This window comes from Nicotiana tabacum, chromosome 8 (genome assembly GCF_000715075.1).
Source record: "Nicotiana tabacum cultivar K326 chromosome 8, ASM71507v2, whole genome shotgun sequence".
In the NCBI taxonomy this organism is placed as follows: Eukaryota; Viridiplantae; Streptophyta; class Magnoliopsida; order Solanales; family Solanaceae; genus Nicotiana; species Nicotiana tabacum.
The window spans coordinates 112,260,914-112,275,963 of NC_134087.1; positions in this window are offsets into that span (position 1 = coordinate 112,260,914).

The following is a 15,050-nucleotide window of genomic DNA, read 5'->3' on the forward strand; positions in this document are numbered from 1 at the left end:
AAGTATATAAATTTATATAATTTTGATATATAACGTACAGAATATATCTACAAAAAATACACATTTTTTTTGCTATTATTTTGAGAATGACTACACACTGTCAAGTGGTTACCAGTTCCTTTGAAGGGTTTTGGGCCTTGGTGGGCCCAAATTTTGGCCCATTACTAATACTGACGAAACAACTCACTTATCGTTGGCGGAGCATCCTTTTCTTGTCCTGATTCGTTTTCATGGCTGCGTCATGATTATTGTGCTATAAAAACGTATTAATAATTCAAATATAACTTCAATTAGCTATGCGGTTAACCCTGATCAGGTAACATTTAGATGGTCGAGATTACTTGCTCTTTTCTCTTTTGCAAGTTAATTACTATTTGACAATTTCAATAATTTTAGTGGATTTTCTGGAAACATTTCGGTGGTAAATAGACCATTATTCGTTTCATAGTATGAATGTACAAACCTTCTAGTAATTATTGTTCAGTTGAGTTTCTTTATTTATTCTGCATCCTTTTTTCTTTTCTTTCACTTCGTACTTGGACTTTACTCCATGATTGTCTAATTAGAGAAAAAGTTGTAACAAAAGTAAAATTATCTCAAATACGTTCTGATTTTCAGAGGAAACAATTCTGCAGTACTCCCATGACAATATTGATAATCTTCAGAGCTTATTTTTACTCATATTTCCATGTAGACCTCATTGTTCCGATTAATCTTCATCTTTTATGTAATATCTTCCTTTAGAAATAGTATAAAATAACAATGTAGTTCCAAATAGAAAGTAACTCGTGGTTGAAATAAGTCTTTAGATTTACATTGTACTTAATTATTTAAACAATCAGGGAGGCTCAGTACTTCAACTGAGATAATGAAAATTTGTTTCACCTTAATTTTTAGTTCTTTTTAGTTGGAACTTTAGGTAGTTCTTAAAAATAGCGACCAAAATTATTCCTAGAGTCGAGACTAAGAGGATTATATAAAACAATGTTGTGAGATTCAAATCATATACCTAGTCTATTACTCCCTTTGTTTCAATTTAGATGACATACTTTTCTTATTAGTCTGTTTAAAAAAAATGATACATTTCTATATTTAGAAACAAGTTAACTTTAAACTTTTTATTCTACCCATTTTATTCTTAATAAGAAGCTTTTATGACCCATAAATATCATGGACTCACTAAGCTTTTGCCCCTAAACCTTTTAGAATTATATATTTTAAAAGTTTTCGAGTGTGTTTGGTATAAAGGAAAATGTTTTCCGTGAAAAATATTTTCCAAGAAAATATTTTCTTGGAAAACAAGTAGTAATCTTATTCATTTTCCGGTGTTTGGTACGCAAATTAAGGAAAATGACTTCTCAAGAGTATTTATAAATAATTTAGATATAATAAACATGATGCCATAAACTTTCAAACCAACAACTTTTCGAACCCACAAATTTCATAAACTTTCGAACCGCTAAACTTTCAAAACCACGGAATTTCGAACTCGTAAACTTTACAATTTCTAAACTCGTAAACTTCCAAACACATAAACCTTTGAACTCATAATTTTGGAACTTATAAAATTTTGAACCTTTACACCGATAAATAAAAAAATTAAAACTGAAAAATATATTTTAAAAAAAATCGGAGGGGGGGGGGGGAGTAAAACGAAAAAAAAACAGAATTTTAAATTACAAAAAAAAAAGTAATTTTTTTTTTGTGCGGGTGCGGGTGGGGGTGGGGGTGGGTGGGGCAGAAAAACGAAAAAACAGAAATTTAAAATTGCAAAAAAAAATAAGGTAAAAAAATAATTTTTTTGCGGGAGGAGAGTGTAGGGTGGGGTGGGGTGGAGGGGGGTGGAGGGGTAGTAGGGTGGGTGATAACGGAAAAATTGAAATTTGAAGAAAAAAAACCTTTTTTGGATAGAGGGGAGTGAGGTGGGTTTGTAAGGGTGGGGAAGGTTGAGAAGGAGTTTTCGAAAATATTTTCATTTCTTTTGATATGGAAAATATTTTCCTCCAATTGGAGGAAAATGAGTTCATAAAAAAAATATTTTCCAAAATATTTAAGACAACCAAACATGGGAAAATTAGAAAATATTTTCTGAAAAATATTTTCCTTCGTACCAAACACACCTTTCATTTTTCTTAAATTTTGTATCAAATCAAACTACCTTATCTAAATTGAAATATTTTAGAAGTACGGGGAAAGAACAGCTCGAGTAGTAGGAAAAAATCATTCCAATGATCCAATGGCTTTAGATCATATGAAACATGTGCCATTCATTGTTGGCTTGTCATAAAGCCCATCATTTCTCGAAAGTCTAAATGCTATAAACACTAGACATTTAATAGGAAACGTGTCTAAATTAGCAAGCTAAATGATACCTATATTTTAATTGAGTTAGTTTGGGGCCCCTTCCAAAATTGGATGTGCCTACTTTGAGTGGTGCCCCTACATGTTATTAACTCCAAGAGGCAACAGCAGCCCTGTCAGTCTTTGAGTGCAGGTGTCCCTTTGTGACACGATTCAGAGTCACTATTAGCTAGTTTTAGTCTTTAACACACAACGTCACTTGCTCCGTCATTTATTCCTTCCCCAATACGATACTTTTTTCACCTATTATAGCACTATCAAAGACGAAAAACACAATAAAGTTCTAAGGTATGTTGACACTCTAAACACAACTTACAAATAAAGTGTGGATGTTAATAAAAAAAAAAGAGCATACGGAAAAAAATTACGAATATGTATATATAGTCTAAGACTAATATCTATAAGCATGAATACCAAATATATGGAGAAAAAAATTGAAGAAAATTTACAATAAAGTAAAATATCAATTGTTTAGTGTCGACTCTTTAGGATTACGCTCACTGACAAGAAAAAATATGCTTTAGAGCCTTGATGAAAATACTGAAGCGCTAAACGAGACAAAGCGCTCAAAATGTCTTGAGCCTCACTTTAGGGCTTAAGCGTGCTTTAAGTGCACCTTTAATTACACTACCTAGTATGCGATACTCGGCCCCTACTTTGATTTCATGTTGCGTCATATCCAAAAGTTCGAACTTTAAATTCCTAATTAAGGCTGGAAATTTTTATTCATCCCATCATACCTTTTAATTTTTGTGAAGCAAGATGCATAAAAGATTTTATACGGATAAAATCAGGGCTAATGAACACCCCAATTTTCCGGTGGGGCAAACAAAGCAAGGATATAACTACATGAAATCAGAATCGAAGCTAAAAACCTCTCGTACTAAGGCCTGAACGATGCGCTTACCACCGAGGTTGTCGAGACAATGGCCCCCGAATCCAGTTCGAGCTCCCAAACCTCGTAAACCATAACTAAACAGTTGCACACGACTAACGAAGGGCTGTGGTATTTGCACCCAACAGGATATCACAACGTGGATCTCGGCCCGTTCGGCAACAGCTTAGTGATTAACGAAAAAGAAGATTTTTACCTTTCTTAGAATTGAACTTATGGTAAATCTCCCCTACTATATAAAGAGGAAGTCTATTATTCAATAGACTTTTTTAACATGCGTATCAAGACAAATATAGACTTATTTTCTCTGCTTTCAAGTTATCTCAAAGTTCTTATTTTGCTCATAGTTCTTCACATATAATCTGGCTCCGAATCCAAGGCAGAACAATTGTTAAGCTTAGGTCCAAGCCCGGAGTGAACACCACAACTGGTTTAGTTATTTTACCTTTAATTCGCTTATCTAACGTTATTGATCGCTTGTATTAAATTAATCCACGCATCCTTAAAATCGCGTATAAATTCAATTGTTAACCAATTTTAAGGGTAAACAGTTTGGCGCCCACGGTGGAGCTAAGGATAATAGCTGTGGTTTGATATAAATTTCCATAATACACCCTATTTTAAGCTTGTTCTTTAAGATTTTAATTTCAAGTCAGCTTAAAATGTCAAACTCTCAGTCTGCTTACTTGAACGTTGATTTTGAGTCTTTCCATCATGGCAAAAATAACAACTTGGTGCCTAGCAATGAGGTACCCCCTATTGATCCCAACGGAGTCCCAACTGGCGATCAAATCGATGCCAATTCACAGGTTGCTATCGACGCCCACCTGCCAACTGACCCCGAGAACAGCATTCGCGGAGGCCCGCGAGCAACAGTTCGAGAAACACTCGAAGGTGAAGGTGATGGGATAAGACTACGACTAATCTTCGAAATGTTGCAGATTCAACATGTGGCAATAACGCATCTACAAAATCAAGGTTGCACTCCTAGTAGGGTCAATCCCAAACAATCCCGGGGGAGTACTCGAAGAAGTGAGCAAAACACCGGGAGGGCAGATGAAGTTGAGCCTGGAACCAATCCCGAAATAATAAAAAAGTTTGAGAAACTGACAAAGCGGGTGGAATTAGGGAAGAAGAAAATTAAGGCCAACGACAAAAAAGTGAAGACCTATAACTCCAGGGTTGATCAAATCCCAGGAGCGCCCCCGATATTGAAAGGGCTGGACTCCAAGAAATTTTTTCAAAAGCCTTTTTCCTCCAAGTGAAGCACCGAAGCCAATCCCGAAGAAGTTTCATGCCCGAAATTCTGAAATATAACGGAGCCACGAATCCAAATGAGCACGCGACCTCATACACGTGTGCCATCTAGGGAAACGACTTGGAAGATGACGAAATCGAGTCAGTTTTGCTAAAGAAGTTCGAAGAAATTCTGTCAAAAGGAGCGATGATATAGTATCACAACTTACCCCCAAATTCTATTGATTCGTTTTCTATACTTGCAACTGCTTTTGTGAAAGCGCATGCCGAGGCCATCAAGGTCGAAACTAGAAAATCGAATCTTAAAGCAAAGAGACAACAAAATTCTCAGAGAGTTCGTATCAAGGTTTCAAATGGAACAGATGGAGTTGCCTCCGGTTGCGGATGACTGGGCCGTTCAGGCATTCACTCAAGTATTTAACCCCCGAGGTTCCTTGGCTTCATAACAACTAAAACAAAATTTGATAAAGTACCCGGCGGAAACTTAGGCCGACGTCCACCACAGGTACTAGTCAAAAATCAGAGTCGAGGACGATCAACTCGGGGGGCCCTTCTGGGTCCATTTATCCCATCAGAGCCAATGACAGGTCTAGGAAAGTTGTCGATCATGAGCTGAGTCCAAGAAGAGATCGGTACCAATCGTATGGCGGAGATCGAAAGGGTAACGGATGTGGGTGTCACCCTACGAGGAACGAGAAGATGAGCGATCGAGGCCACAGTAGCCAAGGACTGATGAGAAAAAACGGTTTCTATAAGCTACTCAGGGCTAGGGAGGCACCAAAGTTATCAGAATATAACTTCAATATCAATGCTACCAGCATTGTATCTGCCATCGGGCGCATCAAGAATACCAAGTGGCCTCGACCATTGCAGTCCGACCCTACATAGAGAGACCCTATCTTGATGTGTAAGTATCATGGCACTCATGACCACATGACCGATGACTGCCGACAATTAAGAGAAGAAGTGGCATGGTTATTCATTAACGGGCATCTTCGGGAATTTCTAAGTGATCGAGCCAAAAATCACTTTAGGAACAGGGACTCCAACAAATAGACTGAACAAGAAGAGCCTCAATACGTCATTAACATGATCATTGTAGGGGTCGATGTCCCCTAGGGACCAATGATAAAGAGTACTAAAATGCCCATCACAAAGAAAAAATGAACCCGAGATTATATCCCGGAGGGAACTATTTCATTCAATAATGAGGACGCCGAAGGCATCGTACAACCGCATAATGATGGACTGGTAAGATTTGTACTTATAAATAAATTCTCGAGTTAAGCGTGTGTTGATTGATCCAGGTAGCTCGACCAACATCATCAGATCGAGGGTCGTAGAGCAGTTGGGTCTACAAGACTAAATAGTGCCAGCAGTCCGGGTTTTAAACAGATTCAATATGGCATGCGAAACTACCAAAGGAGAAATAACCTTGCCAGTAAATACCGTCGGGACCATTCGGGAAACAAAATTCTATGTGATCGAAGGGGATATGAGATATAATGCCCTATTCGGAAGACCATGAGTTCATAACATGAGGGCGGTACCTTCGACCTTGCACCAGGAATTAAAGTTCCCTACATCGGGAGGGATCAAGACAATACGCGGAGAGTAGCTGGCTGCAAAAGGAGATATTCGTAGTCGATGAAATACTTCCAGTACCTGCCGTTTCGACATTAAAAAGCGCGGAGCCGACTAGAAAGGCCCAAGTTAAATCGCAATCACTGATGCTGGTCTCGGCTGGATCGGAGAGACGAGAAGTTGATGAGGAAGATGCTTGCGGAGTTCCTAGATCATTCATAGCTCCTAATGATAGTAATGCCACCAAATCAACGGTCGAAGAACTGGAATAATTCATATTAACCAAACATCTACCGGATCGAAAGGTACACCTGAGCACAGGGTTAACCCCCGAGCTTAGGAAATAACTCATTAGTTTCCTTAAAACCAACATATCTTGTTTCACTTGATCCCATCTTGATATGGTAGACATCCCCACGGAGATAACCACTCACAAGTTGAGCTTGGACTCGAAGTTTCACCCGGTTAAACGGAAGAGGAGGCATCAATCCGAAGTCAAGCATGCATTCATCAAAGACGAGGTATCTAAACTCCTTAAAATAGGTTCAATTCGAGAATTTAAATACCCGAATTGGTTAGCTAACGTAGTGGTATTACCTAAAACCGGGGCTAACGAGCACCCTGATTTCTCGGTGGGGCAAACTAAGCAAGGACATAACTACATGAAATCGGAATCGAAGCTAAGAACCACTCGTACTAAGGCTCGAACGAAGTGCTCACCACCCGGGCAGTCGAGACAATGCCCCCGAATCCGGTTTGAGCTCCGAGACCTCGAAAAGCATAATCAAACAGTTACACACGACTAACGAAGGGTCGTGATATCTGCACCCAACTGGATATCACGGCGTGGATCTCGACCCGCATCGCCAGCGGATCAGTGATTAACGAAAAGAAGATTTTTACTTTTCTTAGAATTGTACTTAGTGGTCGTTTGGTATGAGGTATTAGGTAGGATAATAGTTGGGATTAAATTTGTACCTTTTTTGGTTGGAAGTATAAATTTATCCTGGGATAAATTTGTACCTCTAACCAAACAAGGTATAAATATAATCCCAAATCTTATCCCACTTATCCCATCTTATCCCACTTTATACCATCAGTTGTGGGATTATATTATTCCATCTTTTATGTGGTATAAATCAGTACCATAATTATAATTCTGCTACTATTTTGTCCACGTATCAAACGACCCCTTATGGAAAAACTCCCCTACTATATAAAGAGAAAGTTTATTATTCAATAGACACTTTTTAGCACGCATATCAAGGCAATATATACTTGTTTTCTCTGCTTCTAAGTTATCTCAAAGTTCTTATTTTGCTCATAGTACTTCACATATAATCTGGCTCTGAGTCCAAGGCAGAACGACTGTTAAGCTTAGGTCCAAGCCCCGAGTCAACGCCACAACTGGTTTGGTTATTTAGTTCACCTTTAATTCGCTTATCTAACATTATTGATCACTTGTATTAAATTAATTCACATATCCTTAGGATCGCGTATAAATTTAATTGTTATCTAATTTTAAGGGTAAACAAAGTTGCTAAGTTACATTTGTTTTTAAGTAAAATATTTAAAATCACTTTCAGAAGAAGAAGAATTTGTTGACAATCAAAGTAATAATAATAATAAGTTCATAAAAAATTAGACCAGTAGACACTAAAACATTATATATTTATAGCTACGGAATCTTAGCTATGAATTTAAAAATTGTAGCTAATGCTTAGCAATAGCCACATAAATTTAAATTCTATGGCTATTTCCAAAATCGTAAAATTTCCTAGCTACGAATATTAAATTAGCAAAGCTATTCCTCATATTTGCTATAATAGCTAACATTCAGGGCGAAAACTACTTAAATAGCTACAAATTCATTGCTACAATAAAATTTCGTAGCTAATCATAAGTATTTGCCATGCATCAAAAGTTACTATAGCAATAGTAACTTTTTAGCTACAATAAATGTTTTGAAACAAAATATTGTAGTAATTAAATGAATATTTTTGCTACAAGTTAAATAAATTTGTTGCAGTACTTAAATGATATAACCACGAATTTATTGCTATGGTAAAATTTCATAGTTAATCATTAGTTTTTTGCCATGAGTTAAAACTTATTATAGCAATTTTAGCCATAATAAATTATCTAAAATAAAATATCGTAACTAAATGAATATTTTTGCCTCAAGTTATGAAGGGTTGTGGCAGTATAAGTTAAATTAGCCACGAATTTATTGCTAAGATGGAATTTCGTAGCTAATCATTAGTTTTTTGCCTCGGGATGAAACTTACCGTAGCAAAAGTGATTTAACAGCCACAATAAATTATTTAAAATAAAATATTACTAAATAATACTTTTGCTTCAAGTTCTAAAAAAAATACGGTAATAATTAGTTTAATAGCTACAATTACTTGTAATATAACCACATATTTATTGCTATGAACTTTTTTTTATAGCAAACCATTAGTTTTTTTATGACGTGAGACTTGTCGTAATAATAGTAATCTTTTAGTAACATAATATATTTAAAGTAAATCTTGTAGCTAAATAAACATTTTTACTTCTAATTATAGAAAAATGAAAATAGTTAACTTAATAATTACAAATAACAAATATAGAGAGACAATAAACTTATGTAGTTAACTAGAACTTTTATCATACAATTGAGGTTATCATCATATTAGTGGTATTTACAAAATTTCATAGGTGAATATTTTTATTTCAATGATAAAAATAAGGTTGGCCTAGCAATATTACTTTATGGAAAAATAATTGTAACGATCCGACCGGTCGTTTTGCTTTATAGAACATCATTCCCCTAAAACACCTAGTATATGCTTTTACTGTTTTATGACTTGCGGGGATGGTTAGTTCGGGATTTAGAAGGGTTTGGTTTGAAATCGGAACACTTGGTTCCTTAAGGTTGGCTAAAAAGGCTAAGTTTGACTTCGATCAACATTTTGAGTAAACGACCTCGGAATCGGGATTTGACGGTTGCAATAGGTTCATATGATGATTTTGGACGTGGGCGTATGTTCGGATCGGTTTTGGATGACCCAGGAGCGTTTCAGCGCGTAATAGTGAAAGTTGAGTCTTTGAAGGTTTTAAAGTTCTTTAAATTGGTTTGAGGTAGGATTTAGTGTTATCGAGTTTCAATTAGGATTCCGAGCCTGAGAATAGTTCTGTATAGTGATTTAAGACTTGCACGCAAAATTTGGAACGAAAATTACCCATAAAACTCATTTCTTAATTTTTTATGTTTTAAAAATTAATAAAATTATTTAATTTAAAATATCAAATGATATTTATATTCAAATAATTAATTTTTTTAAAATATAATATAATATGAATAAGGTGGAAGGCGTAGAAAATGGCAGATTAACTAGATTGTTTTTGGTTACTAAAAGATGAGTTGGGAACATATAGAAATGTATTAAAGTTCTTTCTACAATAAAATATAATTAGTAGATTATTTTTGGCTATTAAAATTATAAACATATAAATATTTGAGTAAGGCTGATATAGAAAATTGTTGTAATAGATGTTGCTGTAAGTAATTTTTTTTTAAATTTTATAGAAGGGTAGAATGTAACATTAAAAATTATTTTAAAAAAAAACAGCATGCTATATTGGCATGTTATGTATAGAATAACGATTATAGAAAAAACTTTTATCATTATAGCTAAAACACCAAAATATTTGTAGCAAGAAGTACTATATATAGCTAGTCCTTAGCTACGGACCATGTAAAGTCCGAAGCTAATTTTTAGCTACGATATATTCTGCTTTGAATGCTACGAAAATTTATTTTGTGACTAAAATATTTAGGCACAAAATTTTTTATATTTAGCTACGATGTATTTCGTAGCTATATATGCATAATTTTGTAGCCAGAGTTTATAACTCTTGGAGGCCTCAACTCTTTTTCTTTTCCTTTTATCTAGTTTCCATGTTTCGACTCTTGTAGTCTTTGAAAGAAAGTCTAAATTGTTGAACACTTTATATCTGGTATGTGTTCCCTCTGTTGGTGCATTATGGTTTCATGAACTTTCTAGTCCTCAATTATTTTTTCTCTTTTGGGTCATTTCTACGTTGTTAAAGTGAACAATCTTATAAGGCCTTAGTGTGCAAGTTTGAACGGTATGGTGCTCATAGCTCCACGCATCATCACGTTCCCACTAAATTGAAGTAACTTTTAATTACTAAATGATGAGCACTTGTACTTGATCAATCATTTTCGAGAAGTTGGTTAGACGTTACCATTATAAAAAAGATTTAAATAGTAATTTATGTTAAGTGATGTTAGGCTAAAAATTCATATTTTTGCATGTAATTTGCTTTGAATTATACCTCTAAAAATTTATGTTTTCGCATGTAATTTATCTTGCATTATACCTCAATCTTATTAACTTTGGTATAAATTTTTGTGACTCGAGCTTAATAATGGTATTTATATGTGCAGGAGTCAATTTGAAGTAATTTGGCAAACTTACATGCAAAGTAAAGTAAAAACAACAGAATTTGGAGGAAGTATGATTCTGGTGCCCAGGTTGGTATCAGGCACCAACCAAAATGTCAATGGCAGTAGCACAGAAGTGAAAAAAATTCGGCGTCCTGGCTAGCGTCAAGCGCAAGGCGAGACGGCTAAGGGCGGATTTTGTCCTATTTCTGCAAGGACTTGGTGCTTTCACCCTACATGCCCCCAACATGTATCAAAAAGGGGTTCTAAACCTATTTCTTAAGGGGGAGACATTATTGGAGAGGCAAGAAAGCTACGGGAACACTTGAAAGCAACGAATCACAAGAGTTTTCTCTTCCGTTCTTCCTTAATCTATATTTTAGTGCTTTCAAATATTACCATGATTGTTAGTATGGTTATGAGTAGCTAAACTTTTTAATCTAGGGTTTGATGGAATATATTGGAGGATGATTTTCTACTATGTTTAGTATAGATTTGCGTTTGATTTTTCTCTACTTGTTCAACTATATTTTCGTTGTTGTTGATTGAAGAGCTCTCAATTAACTGTGCCTATTTAGTGTGTATATTGCTCGAGAGAGAGAGAGAGAGAGTACACATTTAGGTAGTTGTTAAATGAGAGATCAATACGGAGGGTTTAAAGGCGGGATTAGAGATAACGAAACCTTGGTGCGATCGTAGTGAGCGGTGAATTAGTGCCAGCTAGCGTAGTTCGAGAGAATATGTGTAGTAAATTGTGGTAGTTGCTCGAGAGAGAGCAACGACATCCAAAGTGCTCCCGATCGGTAGAGAATACTTAGGCGAATTTATAGGAAACGTAGCAGGGGAGATTCCGACAATAGGGGAAATCGTAACTCTAGACCTCTCCTTAATCTTTTCTTCAGCCCTTAGTATCTCTAGTTATTAATTTACTACTTTAATTTATTAGTTAATTAGTTAGACATAAGAATCTTATAATATTTATAACTTAGGAATTGTTCGAGCTTGTCTTCTTAGTGATAATAAACAGTTATAACTAAGCCTTAGTTCTCTGTGGGATTCGACTCTGGACTTGTAAACCAGATTATATTTGCAACGACCACTCAATCCTTTTTATAAGGCGTAGTTGGGCGTGATCATTAAGCTAATCCCACCTTAATAAGTAAATATAGACTTTGAAAAATCTTTAATTGTGTAAATGAACATTGTTGAACTCAAAGTCGTGAATATGCTCTCATTCGCTGCCGACAATGAGATTTCCCTTCTGGTTTGAAACTCATCTTTCTCTCATTTGACCCAATAAAAAGAAAAAGAAAATTTGTTTTACTAATTATAGTTCATTGCTACTAATAAAAATACTAGAGCAGCGACATTGAATATTAAAGTCAGATTAAAACCTAGGGCTACGAGTTGGAGGATTAATTAAGGAACCATTTAGTAGACTAACTACAAAATCATTCTCTTTGTCTCTTAGTCGAATACGTGTCTTAATGCCAATAAGCCAGAAAGTTCAACAAAGGTTCTTTAGTGCAGGAACTTTTAGGTTAACTGAAAATTTATTGAAGTGCTCGACGACTAATGACAATTTAACAAGTGGCAAGATTGCCTAGCTTCATTGCGATATGGTTTAATTAGACAAACATGGTGTGATTATTAACAACACAAAAAGCACATAGGAGATCAGAACTTTCCTTTTTAGGAATGTCCTTAGACCCTTTTTGGAATATTAAATGGAAGTGACAATTGAAGCGTCAATTTTGTCATAACATTAATGGTGACAAAAATTCTCGTTTTAATGAAATCCACTTCCCAAATATTCAATTGATGAATAAATGGAAAGTGGGGGGACTATCTGTATTGGAAAAAATTGCATTTATATATGTAAGTGACATGTTGAGACACGTGGACTGGTCAAATAGTCAAAGAATTATAATTAGTCAAGAGGCACGGGCAGCAATAGAAACGAGCAAAGGCAAAGGAAGAGGCACGAGAGGACATTCAAAGGATTCAACGCTCGTACCTATTTAAGTCATTTATCAAAAGGAATGGATCTGATCATAATAAAGAGCGCAGATATGAAATTCGACAGGCATTAAATACTGGATACGTTAGAGAATTTACATTGATTACAATGATTGTGTAACGTAGCATTCAATGTCTTTAATTATTCATAATAGCCTCATTATGATTTGGAGAAAACACATATCTTCAAGATACCTATAAGAGGGAGGTATCCGGTCACTTGTAAACACAAGACACAATTGGAATATACTCTGATTCACTTATTTTTCTCCTGATTACACTCTGGTTACTCCAAATTACTTTCTTCTACATATTCTTTTGATTATCAGTAACCCGCGTTCTTCTAAATTCTAGCTTTGACTGAAATTCTATTTTTTGGTTAAACAAATTGGTTCCATTACCGGGAATCTGATAATTTATTTTCTTTTCACTTGACCTTACTTGTTACATCAATTATGTCGAATAATAATGACAACACCCTAGGAAACCAAGAGAACCAACAAAGTCAGGGAGGCCCACATAATATTAATATTCAAGTTCCCACTCCGCAGGACTCTCCACGGCAATCTCGTGAGGGTACTCCTGATGGATCTCAAATAAACGAGTATGCTCAATTTGAAAATGTTGAAGCTGTTGATGAAGCTTTGCAGAAATTAATTACTGCTCTGGTCAACAAAGCTGTTGAGGCGCTTGTTAATCAGTTACCTGTTGCAATACCCACACCTTCTCCAAATAATAACACTATAGAAAACCCTCGTTCCAGGCTTGTTAACTCAGGCAGCGGTGGAACTCCCAGTAAACCGCAGGAGAGAGAACCAGGTAATGTAATTAATTCTGATTTATAAAATTTAGTACTAACCTTGCAGAAACAGCTCAAGGAGCAAAGTGAACGCATAGAGCAGATACCCGGGGTGCCGCCCATAATCAAAGGGGTAGACATGAACAGATATTCGCAACAACCCTGGAAGCCAAGTGCTGCCCCACTCCCAATTCCAAAAAAGTTCAAAATGCTTGATATTCCAAAGTAGGATGGAACAACAGACCCACGAGACCACGTGACTGCATTCACAACTGGCGTAAAAGGCAATGATTTGACTAAGCAGGAGATCGAATCGGTATTAGTCAAGAAATTTGGTGAAACACTCACCAAAGGAGCACTGACATGGTATTCCCTTTTACCTGAAAATTCTATAAACTCTTTTGCTGAGCTTGCAGATTCTTTCATCAAAGCACACTCGGGAGCCCAAAAAGTGGAAAAAAATGGAGGATATTTTCAAAATCAAGCAACGAGATTCAGAATTGCTTAGAGAATTCGTGGACAGATTTCAACGCGAAAGAATGACATTGCCGCGTGTACCTGATAACTGGGCAGCTATAGCTTTCACAAGCAATTTGAATGAAAAAAGCTCGGAAGCTACAAGGAGACTCAAGGAAAGCCTTCGAGAATTCCTAGCTACAACGTGGAAGGATGTTTATAACAGGTATAGCACGAAGTTGAGGATAAAGGAAGATACTATTCCCCGATCTCAAAAAGAAGAAAGTATACGTTCAAGACGTGCAGAGAACGAAAAAAGATCCGGTAAAAACAGGTACAAGCCTTATATGGGACCTGCGGGGAAAGACTCGCAGTCAAAAAGATCCGGTAAAAACAGGTACGAGCCCTATATGGGACCTGCAGGGAAAGACTCGCGGTCAAAACAGGATAATCAAAGGCACGATCACGGATCAAGAAACAGAGAATCAGGTTCTTCATCAAGATTTAGGAACGAGCGAAACAACTATGAGTCACGGGATGATGATAGAAATTTAAAAGCGAGATTCGGAGGTTACAACTTCAACGTCAGCACCTCCGAGCTCGTAGCTGTTTTGAAAAGCGTGGGAGATAAGGTTCGATGGCCAAAGGAAATGAGATCGAATCCAAACAGGCGCAACCCTGACCATTGGTGCGAGTTCCATAATGATCACGGGCATAAAACAACAGATTGCAGATTTTTACAAAGTGAAGTTGATCATTTATTAAAACAAGGATATCTTACTTAGTTGTTCAGCCAGAAAGGTAAGCAAGCTTACATGAAGAATATGCAGGAGCCTCCAAAACCACCTTCTCCCAAAAGAACTGTTAACATTATAAATGGGGGTGAAGACATCAATGGTGTGTCATATACTGCAGCTAACAAAACTTCCAAAGTAACTATTACCCAAGGGAAACGGGTGCATCATGTTTTAGAAGAAGGCAATATTACATTCAATGATGCAGATACAGATGTCATATTAATCTCTCATAACGATGCACTGGTAATATCTTTAATTGTGCATGATACTAATGTGAAACGAGTTTTGATTGATCCAGGTAGTTCCGTGAACATTATTTTGCTTAGAGTGCTACGTGAGATGCAAGCTGAAGATAGAGTAATACCAAAGGCGCATACTCTATCTAGATTTGATAATTCCAGTGTCGTCACGAAAAGAGAGGTAACA